At 43.9% G+C, this 25,600-nt stretch overlaps 14 non-coding genes and 2 pseudogenes across 14 annotated transcripts; all 16 read right to left on the reverse strand.

The window, feature by feature from the left end:
• Positions 1-1,074: 1,074 nt before the first annotated feature.
• LOC141219120 (U2 spliceosomal RNA) lies at positions 1,075-1,265 on the reverse strand. Its single transcript, XR_012287751.1, has one exon. It is a non-coding gene; the product is annotated as a U2 spliceosomal RNA (small nuclear RNA).
• Positions 1,266-2,380: 1,115 nt separating this feature from the next.
• On the reverse strand, positions 2,381-2,571 carry LOC141219122 (U2 spliceosomal RNA). The gene has a single exon (XR_012287753.1). It is a non-coding gene; the product is annotated as a U2 spliceosomal RNA (small nuclear RNA).
• Positions 2,572-3,686: 1,115 nt separating this feature from the next.
• On the reverse strand, positions 3,687-3,877 carry LOC141219123 (U2 spliceosomal RNA). Its single transcript, XR_012287754.1, has one exon. It is a non-coding gene; the product is annotated as a U2 spliceosomal RNA (small nuclear RNA).
• Positions 3,878-4,992: 1,115 nt separating this feature from the next.
• LOC141219124 (U2 spliceosomal RNA) lies at positions 4,993-5,183 on the reverse strand. The gene has a single exon (XR_012287755.1). It is a non-coding gene; the product is annotated as a U2 spliceosomal RNA (small nuclear RNA).
• A 1,115-nt stretch (positions 5,184-6,298) lies between these two features.
• On the reverse strand, positions 6,299-6,489 carry LOC141219125 (U2 spliceosomal RNA). The gene has a single exon (XR_012287756.1). It is a non-coding gene; the product is annotated as a U2 spliceosomal RNA (small nuclear RNA).
• Positions 6,490-7,604: 1,115 nt separating this feature from the next.
• On the reverse strand, positions 7,605-7,795 carry LOC141219126 (U2 spliceosomal RNA). The gene has a single exon (XR_012287757.1). It is a non-coding gene; the product is annotated as a U2 spliceosomal RNA (small nuclear RNA).
• Positions 7,796-8,910: 1,115 nt separating this feature from the next.
• LOC141219127 (U2 spliceosomal RNA) lies at positions 8,911-9,101 on the reverse strand. The gene has a single exon (XR_012287758.1). It is a non-coding gene; the product is annotated as a U2 spliceosomal RNA (small nuclear RNA).
• Positions 9,102-10,216: 1,115 nt separating this feature from the next.
• LOC141219151 (U2 spliceosomal RNA) lies at positions 10,217-10,407 on the reverse strand. Its single transcript, XR_012287781.1, has one exon. It is a non-coding gene; the product is annotated as a U2 spliceosomal RNA (small nuclear RNA).
• Positions 10,408-11,522: 1,115 nt separating this feature from the next.
• LOC141219189 (U2 spliceosomal RNA) lies at positions 11,523-11,705 on the reverse strand. Its single transcript, XR_012287813.1, has one exon. It is a non-coding gene; the product is annotated as a U2 spliceosomal RNA (small nuclear RNA).
• A 789-nt stretch (positions 11,706-12,494) lies between these two features.
• Positions 12,495-12,586, reverse strand: LOC141219227 (U2 spliceosomal RNA; annotated as a pseudogene).
• A 1,115-nt stretch (positions 12,587-13,701) lies between these two features.
• Positions 13,702-13,892, reverse strand: LOC141219128 (U2 spliceosomal RNA). Its single transcript, XR_012287759.1, has one exon. It is a non-coding gene; the product is annotated as a U2 spliceosomal RNA (small nuclear RNA).
• Positions 13,893-15,007: 1,115 nt separating this feature from the next.
• LOC141219129 (U2 spliceosomal RNA) lies at positions 15,008-15,198 on the reverse strand. The gene has a single exon (XR_012287760.1). It is a non-coding gene; the product is annotated as a U2 spliceosomal RNA (small nuclear RNA).
• A 1,115-nt stretch (positions 15,199-16,313) lies between these two features.
• On the reverse strand, positions 16,314-16,503 carry LOC141219191 (U2 spliceosomal RNA). The gene has a single exon (XR_012287815.1). It is a non-coding gene; the product is annotated as a U2 spliceosomal RNA (small nuclear RNA).
• Positions 16,504-22,893: 6,390 nt separating this feature from the next.
• Positions 22,894-23,084, reverse strand: LOC141219130 (U2 spliceosomal RNA). The gene has a single exon (XR_012287761.1). It is a non-coding gene; the product is annotated as a U2 spliceosomal RNA (small nuclear RNA).
• Positions 23,085-24,196: 1,112 nt separating this feature from the next.
• LOC141219132 (U2 spliceosomal RNA) lies at positions 24,197-24,387 on the reverse strand. Its single transcript, XR_012287762.1, has one exon. It is a non-coding gene; the product is annotated as a U2 spliceosomal RNA (small nuclear RNA).
• Positions 24,388-25,502: 1,115 nt separating this feature from the next.
• Positions 25,503-25,600, reverse strand: LOC141219216 (U2 spliceosomal RNA; annotated as a pseudogene; the record flags this gene model as incomplete).

The raw sequence follows: 25,600 nt of genomic DNA on the forward strand, positions 1-25,600 counted from the left end.
GGATCCTAAAAAGTCCATTTGTGGAGATGAGCTCCTGGACTCCCGTTAAGAAGACATGTTGTCAACCTCTAGATCCCTTACATGCCTGCACTTTTCGGCTTGCTGCTGCTGCAATCCACGCGTTTTAGATCTGCATAACTCCACCTCTTTAAACACAGCACCTTCACCCCCTGCTGTTCCCACCCGCCTCAACACCATTGGAAGGGAGGAGAACCAATTAAGGCGGGGGGTGGGGTGGAACGAGCAGCTGTCTACCCTTAGCAGGAGGGCTCCTGATTACATACCTCTCCTGCTGCTGCTGGCTGTCCAGCAGCAGACTGAAGGTGGCTGCTGCTGTGCACAGGTATATAAAGGCTCAGAGCCTATTATGACACGCGCAGCCAGCGTTCCATTGCCACATTCCATCTACTGCAGGCAGGATACCTGGCTGGCTGAATGTCGCTGAGAAGCTCACAGAGACCGCCATAAGCAACAGTTTAACAGAATGCCACAGACTAATCAACCAAACTTTTTGGGTTGGGTTCTCTTTTATAGTCTGCAGGCATTAAATGAAAGAAGTCAGTGTTCCAGCAGAAGGAGACAACGTTTCAGAAAAGGCATTGTAGCAAACCAAAAAAGAAATTTTAAGCGCAGCAGAGTAACCAGCGCACATACCTGTTAGCTCAGGTGAGTTTAAAAGGCTGCTGTTGATAACAAGGGCATTTGCTAAATAGATGGTGTGTGTGCAACAATATACTGAAAGGTCAATTATATTGTGCAGCTTATCTCACCACCTGTAGTTATTTAGGTGAAAGCTCCAAAATGCTTGCCTAATATGTCTGTTTATCCAAAAGGAAGTAAAAAGGGAGAGCTAGAAAGATAGCATTGCATCACATTACATGGCAATGCAATGCACAGTTGCTGAAGTTGAACCAAAATGAGCTTGTAATCTGGCTTCTGCAACTTTGAACATGAAAAATCCAATGAGGAGAAGAAAAGCAGAGCCAAAGAGTCCATCCCAAAATCCGACAAACAAGCAAAATGAACAAAAAACATTGAATTCAATTCTTTCTGATTTTAGAAACTGCATTAAAGAAGGGGTGCACCGGTCCTGGAGATACTGCAATACCAGGTCAATGCGTGGAGTGGACAGAGCAAGCTCTTTTTCCATCTCCCTGTTCTAAAAATCCATTTAATATATGGTCCCCAGATAGGGGACGTATCAGATATTAAACTGATAAGAACAGATACTACACTTGATCTTAGCCAAAAGGCCGAGAAGCGATAACCAGAATTGGTTTCAAACTACGGAGCCACCCAAGGATCCTAAAAAGTCCATTTGTGGAGATGAGCTCCTGGACTCCCGTTAAGAAGACATGTTGTCAACCTCTAGATCCCTTACATGCCTGCACTTTTCGGCTTGCTGCTGCTGCAATCCACGCGTTTTAGATCTGCATAACTCCACCTCTTTAAACACAGCACCTTCACCCCCTGCTGTTCCCACCCGCCTCAACACCGTTGGAAGGGAGGAGAACCAATTAAGGCGGGGGGTGGGGTGGAACGAGCAGCTGTCTACCCTTAGCAGGAGGGCTCCTGATTACATACCTCTCCTGCTGCTGCTGCTGCTGGCTGTCCAGCAGCAGACTGAAGGTGGCTGCTGCTGTGCACAGGTATATAAAGGCTCAGAGCCTATTATGACACACGCAGCCAGCGTTCCATTGCCGCATTCCATCTACTGCAGGCAGGATACCTGGCTGGCTGAATGTCGCTGAGAAGCTCACAGAGACCGCCATAAGCAACAGTTTAACAGAATGCCACAGACTAATCAACCAAACTTTTTGGGTTGGGTTCTCTTTTATAGTCTGCAGGCATTAAATGAAAGAAGTCAGTGTTCCAGCAGAAGGAGACAACGTTTCAGAAAAGGCATTGTAGCAAACCAAAAAAGAAATTTTAAGCGCAGCAGAGTAACCAGCGCACATACCTGTTAGCTCAGGTGAGTTTAAAAGGCTGCTGTTGATAACAAGGGCATTTGCTAAATAGATGGTGTGTGTGCAACAATATACTGAAAGGTCAATTATATTGTGCAGCTTATCTCACCACCTGTAGTTATTTAGGTGAAAGCTCCAAAATGCTTGCCTAATATGTCTGTTTATCCAAAAGGAAGTAAAAAGGGAGAGCTAGAAAGATAGCATTGCATCACATTACATGGCAATGCAATGCACAGTTGCTGAAGTTGAACCAAAATGAGCTTGTAATCTGGCTTCTGCAACTTTGAACATGAAAAATCCAATGAGGAGAAGAAAAGCAGAGCCAAAGAGTCCATCCCAAAATCCGACAAACAAGCAAAATGAACAAAAAACATTGAATTCAATTCTTTCTGATTTTAGAAACTGCATTAAAGAAGGGGTGCACCGGTCCTGGAGATACTGCAATACCAGGTCAATGCGTGGAGTGGACAGAGCAAGCTCTTTTTCCATCTCCCTGTTCTAAAAATCCATTTAATATATGGTCCCCAGATAGGGGACGTATCAGATATTAAACTGATAAGAACAGATACTACACTTGATCTTAGCCAAAAGGCCGAGAAGCGATAACCAGAATTGGTTTCAAACTACGGAGCCACCCAAGGATCCTAAAAAGTCCATTTGTGGAGATGAGCTCCTGGACTCCCGTTAAGAAGACATGTTGTCAACCTCTAGATCCCTTACATGCCTGCACTTTTCGGCTTGCTGCTGCTGCAATCCACGCGTTTTAGATCTGCATAACTCCACCTCTTTAAACACAGCACCTTCACCCCCTGCTGTTCCCACCCGCCTCAACACCGTTGGAAGGGAGGAGAACCAATTAAGGCGGGGGGTGGGGTGGAACGAGCAGCTGTCTACCCTTAGCAGGAGGGCTCCTGATTACATACCTCTCCTGCTGCTGCTGCTGCTGGCTGTCCAGCAGCAGACTGAAGGTGGCTGCTGCTGTGCACAGGTATATAAAGGCTCAGAGCCTATTATGACACGCGCAGCCAGCGTTCCATTGCCACATTCCATCTACTGCAGGCAGGATACCTGGCTGGCTGAATGTCGCTGAGAAGCTCACAGAGACCGCCATAAGCAACAGTTTAACAGAATGCCACAGACTAATCAACCAAACTTTTTGGGTTGGGTTCTCTTTTATAGTCTGCAGGCATTAAATGAAAGAAGTCAGTGTTCCAGCAGAAGGAGACAACGTTTCAGAAAAGGCATTGTAGCAAACCAAAAAAGAAATTTTAAGCGCAGCAGAGTAACCAGCGCACATACCTGTTAGCTCAGGTGAGTTTAAAAGGCTGCTGTTGATAACAAGGGCATTTGCTAAATAGATGGTGTGTGTGCAACAATATACTGAAAGGTCAATTATATTGTGCAGCTTATCTCACCACCTGTAGTTATTTAGGTGAAAGCTCCAAAATGCTTGCCTAATATGTCTGTTTATCCAAAAGGAAGTAAAAAGGGAGAGCTAGAAAGATAGCATTGCATCACATTACATGGCAATGCAATGCACAGTTGCTGAAGTTGAACCAAAATGAGCTTGTAATCTGGCTTCTGCAACTTTGAACATGAAAAATCCAATGAGGAGAAGAAAAGCAGAGCCAAAGAGTCCATCCCAAAATCCGACAAACAAGCAAAATGAACAAAAAACATTGAATTCAATTCTTTCTGATTTTAGAAACTGCATTAAAGAAGGGGTGCACCGGTCCTGGAGATACTGCAATACCAGGTCAATGCGTGGAGTGGACAGAGCAAGCTCTTTTTCCATCTCCCTGTTCTAAAAATCCATTTAATATATGGTCCCCAGATAGGGGACGTATCAGATATTAAACTGATAAGAACAGATACTACACTTGATCTTAGCCAAAAGGCCGAGAAGCGATAACCAGAATTGGTTTCAAACTACGGAGCCACCCAAGGATCCTAAAAAGTCCATTTGTGGAGATGAGCTCCTGGACTCCCGTTAAGAAGACATGTTGTCAACCTCTAGATCCCTTACATGCCTGCACTTTTCGGCTTGCTGCTGCTGCAATCCACGCGTTTTAGATCTGCATAACTCCACCTCTTTAAACACAGCACCTTCACCCCCTGCTGTTCCCACCCGCCTCAACACCGTTGGAAGGGAGGAGAATCAATTAAGGCGGGGGGTGGGGTGGAACGAGCAGCTGTCTACCCTTAGCAGGAGGGCTCCTGATTACATACCTCTCCTGCTGCTGCTGCTGCTGGCTGTCCAGCAGCAGACTGAAGGTGGCTGCTGCTGTGCACAGGTATATAAAGGCTCAGAGCCTATTATGACACGCGCAGCCAGCGTTCCATTGCCACATTCCATCTACTGCAGGCAGGATACCTGGCTGGCTGAATGTCGCTGAGAAGCTCACAGAGACCGCCATAAGCAACAGTTTAACAGAATGCCACAGACTAATCAACCAAACTTTTTGGGTTGGGTTCTCTTTTATAGTCTGCAGGCATTAAATGAAAGAAGTCAGTGTTCCAGCAGAAGGAGACAACGTTTCAGAAAAGGCATTGTAGCAAACCAAAAAAGAAATTTTAAGCGCAGCAGAGTAACCAGCGCACATACCTGTTAGCTCAGGTGAGTTTAAAAGGCTGCTGTTGATAACAAGGGCATTTGCTAAATAGATGGTGTGTGTGCAACAATATACTGAAAGGTCAATTATATTGTGCAGCTTATCTCACCACCTGTAGTTATTTAGGTGAAAGCTCCAAAATGCTTGCCTAATATGTCTGTTTATCCAAAAGGAAGTAAAAAGGGAGAGCTAGAAAGATAGCATTGCATCACATTACATGGCAATGCAATGCACAGTTGCTGAAGTTGAACCAAAATGAGCTTGTAATCTGGCTTCTGCAACTTTGAACATGAAAAATCCAATGAGGAGAAGAAAAGCAGAGCCAAAGAGTCCATCCCAAAATCCGACAAACAAGCAAAATGAACAAAAAACATTGAATTCAATTCTTTCTGATTTTAGAAACTGCATTAAAGAAGGGGTGCACCGGTCCTGGAGATACTGCAATACCAGGTCAATGCGTGGAGTGGACAGAGCAAGCTCTTTTTCCATCTCCCTGTTCTAAAAATCCATTTAATATATGGTCCCCAGATAGGGGACGTATCAGATATTAAACTGATAAGAACAGATACTACACTTGATCTTAGCCAAAAGGCCGAGAAGCGATAACCAGAATTGGTTTCAAACTACGGAGCCACCCAAGGATCCTAAAAAGTCCATTTGTGGAGATGAGCTCCTGGACTCCCGTTAAGAAGACATGTTGTCAACCTCTAGATCCCTTACATGCCTGCACTTTTCGGCTTGCTGCTGCTGCAATCCACGCGTTTTAGATCTGCATAACTCCACCTCTTTAAACACAGCACCTTCACCCCCTGCTGTTCCCACCCGCCTCAACACCGTTGGAAGGGAGGAGAACCAATTAAGGCGGGGGGTGGGGTGGAACGAGCAGCTGTCTACCCTTAGCAGGAGGGCTCCTGATTACATACCTCTCCTGCTGCTGCTGCTGCTGGCTGTCCAGCAGCAGACTGAAGGTGGCTGCTGCTGTGCACAGGTATATAAAGGCTCAGAGCCTATTATGACACGCGCAGCCAGCGTTCCATTGCCACATTCCATCTACTGCAGGCAGGATACCTGGCTGGCTGAATGTCGCTGAGAAGCTCACAGAGACCGCCATAAGCAACAGTTTAACAGAATGCCACAGACTAATCAACCAAACTTTTTGGGTTGGGTTCTCTTTTATAGTCTGCAGGCATTAAATGAAAGAAGTCAGTGTTCCAGCAGAAGGAGACAACGTTTCAGAAAAGGCATTGTAGCAAACCAAAAAAGAAATTTTAAGCGCAGCAGAGTAACCAGCGCACATACCTGTTAGCTCAGGTGAGTTTAAAAGGCTGCTGTTGATAACAAGGGCATTTGCTAAATAGATGGTGTGTGTGCAACAATATACTGAAAGGTCAATTATATTGTGCAGCTTATCTCACCACCTGTAGTTATTTAGGTGAAAGCTCCAAAATGCTTGCCTAATATGTCTGTTTATCCAAAAGGAAGTAAAAAGGGAGAGCTAGAAAGATAGCATTGCATCACATTACATGGCAATGCAATGCACAGTTGCTGAAGTTGAACCAAAATGAGCTTGTAATCTGGCTTCTGCAACTTTGAACATGAAAAATCCAATGAGGAGAAGAAAAGCAGAGCCAAAGAGTCCATCCCAAAATCCGACAAACAAGCAAAATGAACAAAAAACATTGAATTCAATTCTTTCTGATTTTAGAAACTGCATTAAAGAAGGGGTGCACCGGTCCTGGAGATACTGCAATACCAGGTCAATGCGTGGAGTGGACAGAGCAAGCTCTTTTTCCATCTCCCTGTTCTAAAAATCCATTTAATATATGGTCCCCAGATAGGGGACGTATCAGATATTAAACTGATAAGAACAGATACTACACTTGATCTTAGCCAAAAGGCCGAGAAGCGATAACCAGAATTGGTTTCAAACTACGGAGCCACCCAAGGATCCTAAAAAGTCCATTTGTGGAGATGAGCTCCTGGACTCCCGTTAAGAAGACATGTTGTCAACCTCTAGATCCCTTACATGCCTGCACTTTTCGGCTTGCTGCTGCTGCAATCCACGCGTTTTAGATCTGCATAACTCCACCTCTTTAAACACAGCACCTTCACCCCCTGCTGTTCCCACCCGCCTCAACACCGTTGGAAGGGAGGAGAACCAATTAAGGCGGGGGGTGGGGTGGAACGAGCAGCTGTCTACCCTTAGCAGGAGGGCTCCTGATTACATACCTCTCCTGCTGCTGCTGCTGCTGGCTGTCCAGCAGCAGACTGAAGGTGGCTGCTGCTGTGCACAGGTATATAAAGGCTCAGAGCCTATTATGACACGCGCAGCCAGCGTTCCATTGCCACATTCCATCTACTGCAGGCAGGATACCTGGCTGGCTGAATGTCGCTGAGAAGCTCACAGAGACCGCCATAAGCAACAGTTTAACAGAATGCCACAGACTAATCAACCAAACTTTTTGGGTTGGGTTCTCTTTTATAGTCTGCAGGCATTAAATGAAAGAAGTCAGTGTTCCAGCAGAAGGAGACAACGTTTCAGAAAAGGCATTGTAGCAAACCAAAAAAGAAATTTTAAGCGCAGCAGAGTAACCAGCGCACATACCTGTTAGCTCAGGTGAGTTTAAAAGGCTGCTGTTGATAACAAGGGCATTTGCTAAATAGATGGTGTGTGTGCAACAATATACTGAAAGGTCAATTATATTGTGCAGCTTATCTCACCACCTGTAGTTATTTAGGTGAAAGCTCCAAAATGCTTGCCTAATATGTCTGTTTATCCAAAAGGAAGTAAAAAGGGAGAGCTAGAAAGATAGCATTGCATCACATTACATGGCAATGCAATGCACAGTTGCTGAAGTTGAACCAAAATGAGCTTGTAATCTGGCTTCTGCAACTTTGAACATGAAAAATCCAATGAGGAGAAGAAAAGCAGAGCCAAAGAGTCCATCCCAAAATCCGACAAACAAGCAAAATGAACAAAAAACATTGAATTCAATTCTTTCTGATTTTAGAAACTGCATTAAAGAAGGGGTGCACCGGTCCTGGAGATACTGCAATACCAGGTCAATGCGTGGAGTGGACAGAGCAAGCTCTTTTTCCATCTCCCTGTTCTAAAAATCCATTTAATATATGGTCCCCAGATAGGGGACGTATCAGATATTAAACTGATAAGAACAGATACTACACTTGATCTTAGCCAAAAGGCCGAGAAGCGATAACCAGAATTGGTTTCAAACTACGGAGCCACCCAAGGATCCTAAAAAGTCCATTTGTGGAGATGAGCTCCTGGACTCCCGTTAAGAAGACATGTTGTCAACCTCTAGATCCCTTACATGCCTGCACTTTTCGGCTTGCTGCTGCTGCAATCCACGCGTTTTAGATCTGCATAACTCCACCTCTTTAAACACAGCACCTTCACCCCCTGCTGTTCCCACCCGCCTCAACACCGTTGGAAGGGAGGAGAACCAATTAAGGCGGGGGGTGGGGTGGAACGAGCAGCTGTCTACCCTTAGCAGGAGGGCTCCTGATTACATACCTCTCCTGCTGCTGCTGCTGCTGGCTGTCCAGCAGCAGACTGAAGGTGGCTGCTGCTGTGCACAGGTATATAAAGGCTCAGAGCCTATTATGACACGCGCAGCCAGCGTTCCATTGCCACATTCCATCTACTGCAGGCAGGATACCTGGCTGGCTGAATGTCGCTGAGAAGCTCACAGAGACCGCCATAAGCAACAGTTTAACAGAATGCCACAGACTAATCAACCAAACTTTTTGGGTTGGGTTCTCTTTTATAGTCTGCAGGCATTAAATGAAAGAAGTCAGTGTTCCAGCAGAAGGAGACAACGTTTCAGAAAAGGCATTGTAGCAAACCAAAAAAGAAATTTTAAGCGCAGCAGAGTAACCAGCGCACATACCTGTTAGCTCAGGTGAGTTTAAAAGGCTGCTGTTGATAACAAGGGCATTTGCTAAATAGATGGTGTGTGTGCAACAATATACTGAAAGGTCAATTATATTGTGCAGCTTATCTCACCACCTGTAGTTATTTAGGTGAAAGCTCCAAAATGCTTGCCTAATATGTCTGTTTATCCAAAAGGAAGTAAAAAGGGAGAGCTAGAAAGATAGCATTGCATCACATTACATGGCAATGCAATGCACAGTTGCTGAAGTTGAACCAAAATGAGCTTGTAATCTGGCTTCTGCAACTTTGAACATGAAAAATCCAATGAGGAGAAGAAAAGCAGAGCCAAAGAGTCCATCCCAAAATCCGACAAACAAGCAAAATGAACAAAAAACATTGAATTCAATTCTTTCTGATTTTAGAAACTGCATTAAAGAAGGGGTGCACCGGTCCTGGAGATACTGCAATACCAGGTCAATGCGTGGAGTGGACAGAGCAAGCTCTTTTTCCATCTCCCTGTTCTAAAAATCCATTTAATATATGGTCCCCAGATAGGGGACGTATCAGATATTAAACTGATAAGAACAGATACTACACTTGATCTTAGCCAAAAGGCCGAGAAGCGATAACCAGAATTGGTTTCAAACTACGGAGCCACCCAAGGATCCTAAAAAGTCCATTTGTGGAGATGAGCTCCTGAACTCCCGTTAAGAAGACATGTTGTCAACCTCTAGATCCCTTACATGCCTGCACTTTTCGGCTTGCTGCTGCTGCAATCCACGCGTTTTAGATCTGCATAACTCCACCTCTTTAAACACAGCACCTTCACCCCCTGCTGTTCCCACCCGCCTCAACACCGTTGGAAGGGAGGAGAACCAATTAAGGCGGGGGGTGGGGTGGAACGAGCAGCTGTCTACCCTTAGCAGGAGGGCTCCTGATTACATACCTCTCCTGCTGCTGCTGCTGCTGGCTGTCCAGCAGCAGACTGAAGGTGGCTGCTGCTGTGCACAGGTATATAAAGGCTCAGAGCCTATTATGACACGCGCAGCCAGCGTTCCATTGCCACATTCCATCTACTGCAGGCAGGATACCTGGCTGGCTGAATGTCGCTGAGAAGCTCACAGAGACCGCCATAAGCAACAGTTTAACAGAATGCCACAGACTAATCAACCAAACTTTTTGGGTTGGGTTCTCTTTTATAGTCTGCAGGCATTAAATGAAAGAAGTCAGTGTTCCAGCAGAAGGAGACAACGTTTCAGAAAAGGTATTGTAGCAAACCAAAAAAGAAATTTTAAGCACAGCAGAGTAACCAGCGCACATACCTGTTAGCTCAGGTGAGTTTAAAAGGCTGCTGTTGATAACAAGGGCATTTGCTAAATAGATGGTGTGTGTGCAACAATATACTGAAAGGTCAATTATATTGTGCAGCTTATCTCACCACCTGTAGTTATTTAGGTGAAAGCTCCAAAATGCTTGCCTAATATGTCTGTTTATCCAAAAGGAAGTAAAAAGGGAGAGCTAGAAAGATAGCATTGCATCACATTACATGGCAATGCAATGCACAGTTGCTGAAGTTGAACCAAAATGAGCTTGTAATCTGGCTTCTGCAACTTTGAACATGAAAAATCCAATGAGGAGAAGAAAAGCAGAGCCAAAGAGTCCATCCCAAAATCCGACAAACAAGCAAAATGAACAAAAAACATTGAATTCAATTCTTTCTGATTTTAGAAACTGCATTAAAGAAGGGGTGCACCGGTCCTGGAGATACTGCAATACCAGGTCAATGCGTGGAGTGGACAGAGCAAGCTCTTTTTCCATCTCCCTGTTCTAAAAATCCATTTAATATATGGTCCCCAGATAGGAGACGTATCAGATATTAAACTGATAAGAACAGATACTACACTTGATCTTAGCCAAAAGGCCGAGAAGCGATAACCAGAATTGGTTTCAAACTACGGAGCCACCCAAGGATCCTAAAAAGTCCATTTGTGGAGATGAGCTCCTGGACTCCCGTTAAGAAGACATGTTGTCAACCTCTAGATCCCTTACATGCCTGCACTTTTCGGCTTGCTGCTGCTGCAATCCACGCGTTTTAGATCTGCATAACTCCACCTCTTTAAACACAGCACCTTCACCCCCTGCTGTTCCCACCCGCCTCAACACCGTTGGAAGGGAGGAGAACCAATTAAGGCGGGGGGTGGGGTGGAACGAGCAGCTGTCTACCCTTAGCAGGAGGGCTCCTGATTACATACCTCTCCTGCTGCTGCTGCTGCTGGCTGTCCAGCAGCAGACTGAAGGTGGCTGCTGCTGTGCACAGGTATATAAAGGCTCAGAGCCTATTATGACACGCACAGCCAGCGTTCCATTGCCACATTCCATCTACTGCAGGCAGGATACCTGGCTGGCTGAATGTCGCTGAGAAGCTCACAGAGACCGCCATAAGCAACAGTTTAACAGAATGCCACAGACTAATCAACCAAACTTTTTGGGTTGGGTTCTCTTTTATAGTCTGCAGGCATTAAATGAAAGAAGTCAGTGTTCCAGCAGAAGGAGACAACGTTTCAGAAAAGGCATTGTAGCAAACCAAAAAAGAAATTTTAAGCACAGCAGAGTAACCAGCGCACATACCTGTTAGCTCAGGTGAGTTTAAAAGGCTGCTGTTGATAACAAGGGCATTTGCTAAATAGATGGTGTGTGTGCAACAATATACTGAAAGGTCAATTATATTGTGCAGCTTATCTCACCACCTGTAGTTATTTAGGTGAAAGCTCCAAAATGCTTGCCTAATATGTCTGTTTATCCAAAAGGAAGTAAAAAGGGAGAGCTAGAAAGATAGCATTGCATCACATTACATGGCAATGCAATGCACAGTTGCTGAAGTTGAACCAAAATGAGCTTGTAATCTGGCTTCTGCAACTTTGAACATGAAAAATCCAATGAGGAGAAGAAAAGCAGAGCCAAAGAGTCCATCCCAAAATCCGACAAACAAGCAAAATGAACAAAAAACATTGAATTCAATTCTTTCTGATTTTAGAAACTGCATTAAAGAAGGGGTGCACCGGTCCTGGAGATACTGCAATACCAGGTCAATGCGTGGAGTGGACAGAGCAAGCTCTTTTTCCATCTCCCTGTTCTAAAAATCCATTTAATATATGGTCCCCAGATAGGGGACGTATCAGATATTAAACTGATAAGAACAGATTTTTTTTTTTTTCGAAAGCCCGAATTCGTGTACAAAACCCGAGTGCGCTTAAAAAAGTGACAAGTGCCACAAAAAAAGTGCACTAGGATGCTGGTCTTCTTGAAACCCTCTCCAAAAGGAGAAGGGTCCCCCAAACCATTCCCCGTCCCTCCGAGCCAAAAGGCCACAGCGAGGAACAGGGACAAAAAGCCACCTCCAGCCGAAGCCAGAGGCGACTCAATCTTACCCCCAGCACCTGCCCGAGTTCTCACCCGAGCAAGCCACTGGGAGCCAAAGACTGTGCTCCCCTCCCGGAAGAGGGGAGCCAACAACGCTCTCCTCCCGAAAGAGTAGAGCCAGGGGGGTTCAGGGGGGAGCGGAACCTGATGGCCACACACTCCCCCCCTAGACCTGCCAAGAGAGGAACCCGTAAGGGAACCGCATCCCGACAAAATCCTAGTAGGACGTGACACACGTGAATAAGTGGACACACAGTGACAAAGAAATTAAATAAATAGTGAAGGTTTCACAGTATAATACTGCCCGGACCTTCGACCGGGAATTGAAAAATTCCCCATCCTAAGGCCAGAAGGCCCGGAATAAGGGTGTGTGCGAAGAAAGAAAATTTGAAGTGCTTGTGCAAATGTGCCATAAACTCAAGTGGGGTTCCCAATCCCAGTGAGTTAAGGCACCCCAGGGTCACCACTCCTGGGGCACTTCACACTTCGGGCTTTCGATCTTCCCCGGCCCAATGGCGTCGATCCTGGGGGGCCATGCTTTCCACCAGATGACTATATTAGCCACCTGGCGTACTAACAAGCGCCTAAACCCCAGTGTGCATAATGTATCAATCTACTAGGGCGGCCAACATCCAAAACCGCCTTTTCGAAAGATACTACACTTGATCTTAGCCAAAAGGCCGAGAAGCGATAACCAGAATTGGTTTCAAACTACGGAGCCACCCAAGGATCCTAAAAAGTCCATTTGTGGAGATGAGCTCCTGGACTCCCGTTAAGAAGACATGTTGTCAACCTCTAGATCCCTTACATGCCTGCACTTTTCGGCTTGCTGCTGCTGCAATCCACGCGTTTTAGATCTGCATAACTCCACCTCTTTAAACACAGCACCTTCACCCCCTGCTGTTCCCACCCGCCTCAACACCGTTGGAAGGGAGGAGAACCAATTAAGGCGGGGGGTGGGGTGGAACGAGCAGCTGTCTACCCTTAGCAGGAGGGCTCCTGATTACATACCTCTCCTGCTGCTGCTGCTGCTGGCTGTCCAGCAGCAGACTGAAGGTGGCTGCTGCTGTGCACAGGTATATAAAGGCTCAGAGCCTATTATGACACGCGCAGCCAGCGTTCCATTGCCACATTCCATCTACTGCAGGCAGGATACCTGGCTGGCTGAATGTCGCTGAGAAGCTCACAGAGACCGCCATAAGCAACAGTTTAACAGAATGCCACAGACTAATCAACCAAACTTTTTGGGTTGGGTTCTCTTTTATAGTCTGCAGGCATTAAATGAAAGAAGTCAGTGTTCCAGCAGAAGGAGACAACGTTTCAGAAAAGGCATTGTAGCAAACCAAAAAAGAAATTTTAAGCGCAGCAGAGTAACCAGCGCACATACCTGTTAGCTCAGGTGAGTTTAAAAGGCTGCTGTTGATAACAAGGGCATTTGCTAAATAGATGGTGTGTGTGCAACAATATACTGAAAGGTCAATTATATTGTGCAGCTTATCTCACCACCTGTAGTTATTTAGGTGAAAGCTCCAAAATGCTTGCCTAATATGTCTGTTTATCCAAAAGGAAGTAAAAAGGGAGAGCTAGAAAGATAGCATTGCATCACATTACATGGCAATGCAATGCACAGTTGCTGAAGTTGAACCAAAATGAGCTTATAATCTGGCTTCTGCAACTTTGAACATGAAAAATCCAATGAGGAGAAGAAAAGCAGAGCCAAAGAGTCCATCCCAAAATCCGACAAACAAGCAAAATGAACAAAAAACATTGAATTCAATTCTTTCTGATTTTAGAAACTGCATTAAAGAAGGGGTGCACCGGTCCTGGAGATACTGCAATACCAGGTCAATGCGTGGAGTGGACAGAGCAAGCTCTTTTTCCATCTCCCTGTTCTAAAAATCCATTTAATATATGGTCCCCAGATAGGGGACGTATCAGATATTAAACTGATAAGAACAGATACTACACTTGATCTTAGCCAAAAGGCCGAGAAGCGATAACCAGAATTGGTTTCAAACTACGGAGCCACCCAAGGATCCTAAAAAGTCCATTTGTGGAGATGAGCTCCTGGACTCCCGTTAAGAAGACATGTTGTCAACCTCTAGATCCCTTACATGCCTGCACTTTTCGGCTTGCTGCTGCTGCAATCCACGCGTTTTAGATCTGCATAACTCCACCTCTTTAAACACAGCACCTTCACCCCCTGCTGTTCCCACCCGCCTCAACACCGTTGGAAGGGAGGAGAACCAATTAAGGCGGGGGGTGGGGTGGAACGAGCAGCTGTCTACCCTTAGCAGGAGGGCTCCTGATTACATACCTCTCCTGCTGCTGCTGCTGCTGGCTGTCCAGCAGCAGACTGAAGGTGGCTGCTGCTGTGCACAGGTATATAAAGGCTCAGAGCCTATTATGACACGCGCAGCCAGCGTTCCATTGCCACATTCCATCTACTGCAGGCAGGATACCTGGCTGGCTGAATGTCGCTGAGAAGCTCACAGAGACCGCCATAAGCAACAGTTTAACAGAATGCCACAGACTAATCAACCAAACTTTTTGGGTTGGGTTCTCTTTTATAGTCTGCAGGCATTAAATGAAAGAAGTCAGTGTTCCAGCAGAAGGAGACAACGTTTCAGAAAAGGCATTGTAGCAAACCAAAAAAGAAATTTTAAGCGCAGCAGAGTAACCAGCGCACATACCTGTTAGCTCAGGTGAGTTTAAAAGGCTGCTGTTGATAACAAGGGCATTTGCTAAATAGATGGTGTGTGTGCAACAATATACTGAAAGGTCAATTATATTGTGCAGCTTATCTCACCACCTGTAGTTATTTAGGTGAAAGCTCCAAAATGCTTGCCTAATATGTCTGTTTATCCAAAAGGAAGTAAAAAGGGAGAGCTAGAAAGATAGCATTGCATCACATTACATGGCAATGCAATGCACAGTTGCTGAAGTTGAACCAAAATGAGCTTGTAATCTGGCTTCTGCAACTTTGAACATGAAAAATCCAATGAGGAGAAGAAAAGCAGAGCCAAAGAGTCCATCCCAAAATCCGACAAACAAGCAAAATGAACAAAAAACATTGAATTCAATTCTTTCTGATTTTAGAAACTGCATTAAAGAAGGGGTGCACCGGTCCTGGAGATACTGCAATACCAGGTCAATGCGTGGAGTGGACAGAGCAAGCTCTTTTTCCATCTCCCTGTTCTAAAAATCCATTTAATATATGGTCCCCAGATAGGGGACGTATCAGATATTAAACTGATAAGAACAGATACTACACTTGATCTTAGCCAAAAGGCCGAGAAGCGATAACCAGAATTGGTTTCAAACTACGGAGCCACCCAAGGATCCTAAAAAGTCCATTTGTGGAGATGAGCTCCTGGACTCCCGTTAAGAAGACATGTTGTCAACCTCTAGATCCCTTACATGCCTGCACTTTTCGGCTTGCTGCTGCTGCAATCCACGCGTTTTAGATCTGCATAACTCCACCTCTTTAAACACAGCACCTTCACCCCCTGCTGTTCCCACCCGCCTCAACACCGTTGGAAGGGAGGAGAACCAATTAAGGCGGGGGGTGGGGTGGAACGAGCAGCTGTCTACCCTTAGCAGGAGGGCTCCTGATTACATACCTCTCCTGCTGCTGCTGCTGCTGGCTGTCCAGCAGCAGACTGAAGGTGGCTGCTGCTGTGCACAGGTATATAAAGGCTCAGAGCCTATTATGACACGCGCAGCCAGCGTTCCATTGCCACATTCCATCTACTGCAGGCAGGATACCTGGCTGGCTGAATGTCGCTGAGAAGCTCACAGAGACCGCCATAAGCAACAGTTTAACAGAATGCCACAGACTAATCAACCAAACTTTTTGGGTTGGGTTCTCTTTTATAGTCTGCAGGCATTAAATGAAAGAAGTCAGTGTTCCAGCAGAAGGAGACAACGTTTCAGAAAAGGCATTGTAGCAAACCAAAAAAGAAATTTTAAGCGCAGCAGAGTAACCAGCGCACATACCTGTTAGCTCAGGTGAGTTTAAAAGGCTGCTGTTGATAACAAGGGCATTTGCTAAATAGATGGTGTGTGTGCAACAATATACTGAAAGGTCAATTATATTGTGCAGCTTATCTCACCACCTGTAGTTATTTAGGTGAAAGCTCCAAAATGCTTGCCTAATATGTCTGTTTATCCAAAAGGAAGTAAAAAGGGAGAGCTAGAAAGATAGCATTGCATCACATTACATGGCAATGCAATGCACAGTTGCTGAAGTTGAACCAAAATGAGCTTGTAATCTGGCTTCTGCAACTTTGAACATGAAAAATCCAATGAGGAGAAGAAAAGCAGAGCCAAAGAGTCCATCCCAAAATCCGACAAACAAGCAAAATGAACAAAAAACATTGAATTCAATTCTTTCTGATTTTAGAAACTGCATTAAAGAAGGGGTGCACCGGTCCTGGAGATACTGCAATACCAGGTCAATGCGTGGAGTGGACAGAGCAAGCTCTTTTTCCATCTCCCTGTTCTAAAAATCCATTTAATATATGGTCCCCAGATAGGGGACGTATCAGATATTAAACTGATAAGAACAGATTTTTTTTTTTAATTTGGCTATCCCCTGCAGAGGGATAAAACCGTTTATTAAAACTTTAACAAATTACAAGCATAATTAGACAAATACCAAACGTTAAAAGACAAATGAAATTTACAAAACAAAAAAATACAAAGATTTTAAATAATTAGGTTCCATTGGTCAACAAGCCATTTTTTGGAAATATGTACATTCTTCTTTTTGTCAATTAAATAATAAGTATACATTTCACATAAACATAAACTTAAAACATCATTCACTGATAAAACATCTTGTTTAAAAATAGCAATGTTGCGCGCTTTCCAGAGAGATGACTTGGCGCAGTTCACTGTCTTCCAAGCCATTGTGTACTGGTCCATTGTGGGGCATTCCATAAGTCCGTATAGCACAGTTTTATATGTAAAGTCCTTGAGGTCTGCCACCCTTTCCAGTAAGGGGAGCAGTCTTCTCCAGAAATCCTTTGCAAAATTACATGTCCATAATAGATGTTCCACCGTTTCCTCTTCTTGGCATCCGGCTCTTGGGCAGATGGCAGACCTCACAAATCCTCTTCTGTATTGGAATGCCCGGCAAGGAAGACAGCGGTGCATGCAACTCCAAGCCAGATCTCTCTGTTCATTAAAAAGATAAAAAACGTTAATCATTTTCCAGATAGACATAGATTTGTCATCATCATATCTGTCAACATTACATATTTCCTCACTTTTACGTATTTCTTTAATTAGCTTCTTACTATTTCTTAATTCCTCTATTTTCTTAGTCCCTAAATTAAAATCGGACACTATTTTCCTTAAAATCTCATAATGCGTCGACAAATTAAAAGCATGGGACACAGATATATTAACTTCATACCATCCAAACTTTCTCATAAAAAATCCTGTATTAAAACGCATAAAAAAGGACCAATAGTGATTCTTAAAAAGGGCATTAAAACAGTAAACGAACAGATGGATTAAAAGAAACCTATTAAAATCTGGAAAATCTTTACCACCTTTTACTTTTGATTTCATCACGATTTCTCTTTTCAGCTTTTCCATTTTTGAGTTCCAAAAGAAGGTAAAACAGGTTTTGGTTATCTTTTTTAAAACATTAACAGGCGGGGGGAAAACCATGCTAAGATACAATAAAAGAGGTAAAATCACCATCTTTAAAACCAATACTTTACCCTCCATTGTAAGTCTCCTCATGTTCCACATACATATTTTCGTATTTACTTTCTGTGTAATTGTTTCCCAACTATTATAACCATCATTATTTTCAGTGAATGATATACCTAAAATGGAAATGGATTCGGAGACATTAATTGGTACATCACGTAAAATCATCCCCCCAACACTTAAAATGTTACACTTATTAAAATTGATTTTAAAACCAGAAGCTAGACAAAAGGATTGCACTTGATGGAGAGTGGCCGTAAGTGATGGTGCATCTGTACACAAGACCGCCACGTCATCCATGTAGCCTACAACCTTGGCCTCCAAACCACCGCTTCCAGGCAGAGGGACACCGCATATCTGTTTATTTTGGCGTATTGCACATAACATTGGTTCCAGTGCACAGATAAACAGTAGGGGGGACAGAGGGCATCCCTGTTTCACCCCTGACCGTAAAAATACCTCTTGTGTCTTAAAACCATTCACTAAAATCTTACTTGTACAATCCTTGTAAAATGCTTTAAGCGATAGTAAAAACCCTTCTGGTATGCCCATTTTCTCTAAAACTTTAAAAAGATAAAAGTGTGAGACACGGTCAAATGCTTTTTCAAAATCAATAGATAAAATCGCCATTTTCCCCTTTCTGTCTTTCACATCCTCAATACAGTCTTTCACTAAATTCAGATTGTCCCATATACTGCGCCCCGGCACCCCACACACTTGATTAGAATGAATAACTTTGCTGATGACTTCTTTTAGACGATTTGCACAAATTTTAGCCATTATTTTATAGTCACAATTTAAAAGTGTTATTGGTCTCCAGTTTTCTAATTTTGATTTATCGCCTTTTTTGTATAGGAGGGAGACTTCACCTTTCTTCCAGGAATTTAATAAAACCTTATTATTAAAAACCTCAGTAAACAAATAAAACAAATCATCTTTTAAAATATCATAAAAACATACATAAAATTCTATTGGGATGCCATCAGGACCAGGGACCTTTCCAGTTTTAAAACTTTTAATAGTTTTTAACACTTCTTGTTCCGTTAAAACTTGGGATAAAAACTCTTGGGATGCGGGATCTAAAACAGCTGTTAGTCCTTGCAGCGAATCATCCATTAATTTATTATCTATATTTTTTCCATTAAAAAGATTAGAAAAAAAAACCTCAACTTTACCCAGCATATTTTTTATATTATTCTCACCATCTATATGGTCAATTATCACTTTTTCTTTTTTATTTTTCCTAAAAAAATATCTGGAACACTTTTCATTTTCTTCTATATGTTGTACTCTAGAACGAAAAATGATCTCTTTTCCTTTTTGTTCTAGCCATTTTGAAATCTCTTCTTTTAAGTTTGAAATATCAAGTTGTACATCTATCCCATTGTCTCTGAGCTTAAATAATGTTTGTAGGCGGGTATTTAAAATTCTATATTCTTCATATTTTTCTTTGGCTCTACATATACTCTTTTTAATAAAAAAGTCTTTTATTTTTACTTTCATTCTATCCCACCATACACTCATAGTCTCATTTGTTTTTTTCCCTTTTCTACATTTCCTATAAAACTCAATAAAATCTGATAAAATCTGCGGGTCGGTTAAAAGGGATACGTTCATTTTCCAGCTTTTCTTACCACATTTTTTGTTGTCATTTACTTTTATGGTAAAGGATAAAAGTTTATGGTCTGAAAATATATTAGTTAAAACTTCACATTTGGCAGGTATTGTTTTATCTGAACCAAAAATAAAATCAATCCTAGAGCTACAATTAGCATTGCTCCAAGTGAAACCGGCATCCTCTGGGCTGTCACTATGACACTCTTTATATATGTCTATCAATTTAGCATCTTTGACTATATCATGTAGCATACCTGAGGTTTTATCGTAGTTCCTGCTTACAGAGCTGGAGCGCCGGTTTTCACCTTTTAAAACACAATTAAAATCCCCTGCTAAGATAAAAGGTTCAGAGTTATTAATAAATAATGGTAAAAGATCAAGCATTTCGGCTCTTTCATTTTTCTCTGGGGATCCATAAAAATTTAAAAACTGCCATCTAATACCATCAATAAAAGCTTTCACTAATAAAATACGACCTGGTAAAATTTCCTGAATAAAATCAATTAAAACGTTCCCTTTAAAAAGTATGGCTACACCCGCTGATCCTGCAGCATTCGATCCGGACCAGACAGATGGCCCACACTTCCACTCATCTTTATATTTTTGATATGACATTTCATGTGGGATATTACATTCTTGCAGAAAAAATACAGATGCAGTAAAACACGTAAAAAAATTAAAAAGAGCAGTTCTTCTCGTGTTAGATTTTATGCCTCTCACGTTGAGGGAAATACCTTTGAGTTCAGCCATCATTAGAAAATGTAGAAATTTTACTTAGGTAACTAAGAGCAACGGATTTTCCTGTCCGATGAACCTGATCAGACCACTGGGCTTGCGCCTCCCTCCTCATCTGATAGTATCGTCACGAGAGTCTCCGTGGAGGAGGAAAGATTACCACATTTATATAAACCCGACGCTACACTGGCATAGCTCGGAGGGCTGGCTGGCAGAACCCGCTGGGTCTCCATTGGCTGGCCATGCAGTTCCTCATCAGGTGGGTCCCCGAGGGGTTCCGCCGCCCCTGTTTGACCTGTAGAAGGTCGTCCTATAGGAGGAGGTTGCGCACAAGGCAGAGCCTCTGACTCTTCAGAGTCAGCAAGATCCCGGTCCCCACCTGTAGCAGCGGAGACCGAAACCCCTGAGGGTCCAGCGTCCACGTCCCCTTCTGGAGAAGTGTCCATCTGTTCACCTCCTGCTGCCTCCTCCGAACCACCCTTTTTCTTTTTCTTAGGACCCACCTTTATCCACTCAGCGCCCTCAGCACTAGGAGACCCAGACTGGGCATGGGCTTCTGTGTCGGCCTTTTGCCGGTCCCTTTTGACCTTACCAGTAGTGCCCTTCTGCTCCTTCTCAGCCCTCCTTTTGGACTCCCGCAGGTCCTGCAGCCAGGTTTTGGGATTTGGTATTTTACCTGTCATAGACTCTGGAGACACTTCACTATTTGGTACGCCCTTATTGTCTCCAGAGGCTCCAGGTTGTTGTTCCTCCTCCTGAGGGGTGGTCTGATCTTTTGGTCCTTGGTCGGACGTCTTGGACTTCCCCTTTTGCTCATCTTCCCGAAATCTGTGAGGGCAAGAAAAATAAAAGTGACCTGGAGTCTGGCAAAAACTGCATTTCTTTTCCTTAGGGCATTCTTTTGTCTCATGTTCTTCACTAGCACAATTTCTACATGATACATGACAGTTTTCTTTTGAATGACCATAGCGCCCACAATTTCTGCAATATACTGGCATCCCAGAAAAGAAGAAATCCCCATTTGTTTGCCCAATTTTGAAACGGGCAGGGGGGAGCCGTATACCACCTGGTGTATTTGGATCTCTTGTACACTTCACAAGGAATTTCCACTTAGATGTCCATATGTTATATTCGTTTAATATCTTCCCAATACATTTAACACTTTTAAAATAAATTGCTAGAAATGACATTACTTCTGGAGCAGAAACAAAGGGCGAAAATATTTTTACAATAACCAGTCTTACCTCATCCAGGACGTGCTCAACAATTTGTATCCCTTTCAAAACAGGACTATTTTCAACTTTTTTTAACTTTTCTAGTACATCTCTAAAAATACCTTCTCCGGTGAATGTGATGTCATAGTCACCTCTTCTGGGATAATCCTGGATGGAGAGAATTTCATTCCTTTGTACGCCAAGAAGGTTCCTGAGCACGTCCTGGACTACATACCCTAATTTCCTCATATCCGAGCCACCCGCCGTGAAGTGAACTCGGATAGAGTTTTTTAGCCTCGCATAAAGAGGCACGAGGTTAGGGTCAACCTCCATGGAAAAAGGCAACAAGGTTGCAAATTGCAGCCGCTTGCAATCTGCGCTCCCAGTGTTCTTGCAGCGAAAAACACCTGGAAGCTGGGGGATCGCAACTCGTTACCCTGGGACTAAGCCCTCTCCCTAATAGCAGCAAGCAGGTTAAGTCCACCAAAGTGGACGATCCTGCCAGGCCAAGGAGAGGGGTACCCGAGTGCCCTTCAACTACAATCTCCTGCAATAAAGCACTTGATCTTAGCCAAAAGGCCGAGCAGCGATAACCAGAATTGGTTTCAAACTACGGAGCCACCCAAGGATCCTAAAAAGTCCATTTGTGGAGATGAGCTCCTGGACTCCCGTTAAGAAGACATGTTGTCAACCTCTAGATCCCTTACATGCCTGCACTTTTCGGCTTGCTGCTGCTGCAATCCACGCGTTTTAGATCTGCATAACTCCACCTCTTTAAACACAGCACCTTCACCCCCTGCTGTTCCCACCCGCCTCAACACCGTTGGAAGGGAGGAGAACCAATTAAGGCGGGGGGTGGGGTGGAACGAGCAGCTGTCTACCCTTAGCAGGAGGGCTCCTGATTACATACCTCTCCTGCTGCTGCTGCTGCTGGCTGTCCAGCAGCAGACTGAAGGTGGCTGCTGCTGTGCACAGGTATATAAAGGCTCAGAGCCTATTATGACACGCGCAGCCAGCGTTCCATTGCCACATTCCATCTACTGCAGGCAGGATACCTGGCTGGCTGAATGTCGCTGAGAAGCTCACAGAGACCGCCATAAGCAACAGTTTAACAGAATGCCACAGACTAATCAACCAAACTTTTTGGGTTGGGTTCTCTTTTATAGTCTGCAGGCATTAAATGAAAGAAGTCAGTGTTCCAGCAGAAGGAGACAACGTTTCAGAAAAGGCATTGTAGCAAACCAAAAAAGAAATTTTAAGCGCAGCAGAGTAACCAGCGCACATACCTGTTAGCTCAGGTGAGTTTAAAAGGCTGCTGTTGATAACAAGGGCATTTGCTAAATAGATGGTGTGTGTGCAACAATATACTGAAAGGTCAATTATATTGTGCAGCTTATCTCACCACCTGTAGTTATTTAGGTGAAAGCTCCAAAATGCTTGCCTAATATGTCTGTTTATCCAAAAGGAAGTAAAAAGGGAGAGCTAGAAAGATAGCATTGCATCACATTACATGGCAATGCAATGCACAGTTGCTGAAGTTGAACCAAAATGAGCTTGTAATCTGGCTTCTGCAACTTTGAACATGAAAAATCCAATGAGGAGAAGAAAAGCAGAGCCAAAGAGTCCATCCCAAAATCCGACAAACAAGCAAAATGAACAAAAAACATTGAATTCAATTCTTTCTGATTTTAGAAACTGCATTAAAGAAGGGGTGCACCGGTCCTGGAGATACTGCAATACCAGGTCAATGCGTGGAGTGGACAGAGCAAGCTCTTTTTCCATCTCCCTGTTCTAAAAATCCATTTAATATATGGTCCCCAGATAGGGGACGTATCAGATATTAAACTGATAAGAACAGATACTACACTTGATCTTAGCCAAAAGGCCGAGAAGCGATAACCAGAATTGGTTTCAAACTACGGAGCCACCCAAGGATCCTAAAAAGTCCATTTGTGGAGATGAGCTCCTGGACTCCCGTTAAGAAGACATGTTGTCAACCTCTAGATCCCTTACATGCCTGCACTTTTCGGCTTGCTGCTGCTGCAATCCACGCGTTTTAGATCTGCATAACTCCACCTCTTTAAACACAGCACCTTCACTCCCTGCTGTTCCCACCCACCTCAACACCGTTGGAAGGGAGGAGAACCAATTAAGGCGGGGGGTGGGGTGGAACGAGCAGCTGTCTACCCTTAGCAGGAGGGCTCCTGATTACATACCTCTCCTGCTGCTGCTGCTGCTGGCTGTCCAGCAGCAGACTGAAGGTGGCTGCTGCTGTGCACAGGTATATAAAGGCTCAGAGCCTATTATGACACGCGCAGCCAGCGTTCCATTGCCACATTCCATCTACTGCAGGCAGGATACCTGGCTGGCTGAATGTCGCTGAGAAGCTCACAGAGACCGCCATAAGCAACAGTTTAACAGAATGCCACAGACTAATCAACCAAACTTTTTGGGTTGGGTTCTCTTTTATAGTCTGCAGGCATTAAATGAAAGAAGTCAGTGTTCCAGCAGAAGGAGACGTTTCAGAAAAGGCATTGTAGCAAACCAAAAAAGAAATTTTAAGCGCAGCAGAGTAACCAGCGCACATACCTGTTAGCTCAGGTGAGTTTAAAAGGCTGCTGTTGATAACAAGGGCATTTGCTAAATAGATGGTGTGTGTGCAACAATATACTGAAAGGTCAATTATATTGTGCAGCTTATCTCACCACCTGTAGTTATTTAGGTGAAAGCTCCAAAATGCTTGCCTAATATGTCTGTTTATCCAAAAGGAAGTAAAAAGGGAGAGCTAGAAAGATAGCATTGCATCACATTACATGGCAATGCAATGCACAGTTGCTGAAGTTGAACCAAAATGAGCTTGTAATCTGGCTTCTGCAACTTTGAACATGAAAAATCCAATGAGGAGAAGAAAAGCAGAGACAAAGAGTCCATCCCAAAATCCGACAAACAAGCAAAATGAACAAAAAACATTGAATTCAATTCTTTCTGATTTTAGAAACTGCATTAAAGAAGGGGTGCACCGGTCCTGGAGATACTGCAATACCAGGTCAATGCGTGGAGTGGACAGAGCAAGCTCTTTTTCCATCTCCCTGTTCTAAAAATCCATTTAATATATGGTCCCCAGATAGGGGACGTATCAGATATTAAACTGATAAGAACAGATACTACACTTGATCTTAGCCAAAAGGCCGAGAAGCGATAACCAGAATTGGTTTCAAACTACGGAGCCACCCAAGGATCCTAAAAAGTCCATTTGTGGAGATGAGCTCCTGGACTCCCGTTAAGAAGACATGTTGTCAACCTCTAGATCCCTTACATGCCTGCACTTTTCGGCTTGCTGCTGCTGCAATCCACGCGTTTTAGATCTGCATAACTCCACCTCTTTAAACACAGCACCTTCACCCCCTGCTGTTCCCACCCGCCTCAACACCGTTGGAAGGGAGGAGAACCAATTAAGGCGGGGGGTGGGGTGGAACGAGCAGCTGTCTACCCTTAGCAGGAGGGCTCCTGATTACATACCTCTCCTGCTGCTGCTGCTGCTGGCTGTCCAGCAGCAGACTGAAGGTGGCTGCTGCTGTGCACAGGTATATAAAGGCTCAGAGCCTATTATGACACGTGCAGCCAGCGTTCCATTGCCACATTCCATCTACTGCAGGCAGGATACCTGGCTGGCTGAATGTCGCTGAGAAGCTCACAGAGACCGCCATAAGCAACAGTTTAACAGAATGCCACAGACTAATCAACCAAACTTTTTGGGTTGGGTTCTCTTTTATAGTCTGCAGGCATTAAATGAAAGAAGTCAGTGTTCCAGCAGAAGGAGACAACGTTTCAGAAAAGGCATTGTAGCAAACCAAAAAAGAAATTTTAAGCGCAGCAGAGTAACCAGCGCACATACCTGTTAGCTCAGGTGAGTTTAAAAGGCTGCTGTTGATAACAAGGGCATTTGCTAAATAGATGGTGTGTGTGCAACAATATACTGAAAGGTCAATTATATTGTGCAGCTTATCTCACCACCTGTAGTTATTTAGGTGAAAGCTCCAAAATGCTTGCCTAATATGTCTGTTTATCCAAAAGGAAGTAAAAAGGGAGAGCTAGAAAGATAGCATTGCATCACATTACATGGCAATGCAATGCACAGTTGCTGAAGTTGAACCAAAATGAGCTTGTAATCTGGCTTCTGCAACTTTGAACATGAAAAATCCAATGAGGAGAAGAAAAGCAGAGCCAAAGAGTCCATCCCAAAATCCGACAAACAAGCAAAATGAACAAAAAACATTGAATTCAATTCTTTCTGATTTTAGAAACTGCATTAAAGAAGGGGTGCACCGGTCCTGGAGATACTGCAATACCAGGTCAATGCGTGGAGTGGACAGAGCAAGCTCTTTTTCCATCTCCCTGTTCTAAAAATCCATT

Source organism: Phyllobates terribilis, unplaced genomic scaffold, assembly GCF_046119375.1.
Source record: "Phyllobates terribilis strain yellow unplaced genomic scaffold, ASM4611937v1 Scaffold_255__1_contigs__length_2797608, whole genome shotgun sequence".
Lineage (NCBI taxonomy): Eukaryota > Metazoa > Chordata > Amphibia > Anura > Dendrobatidae > Phyllobates > Phyllobates terribilis.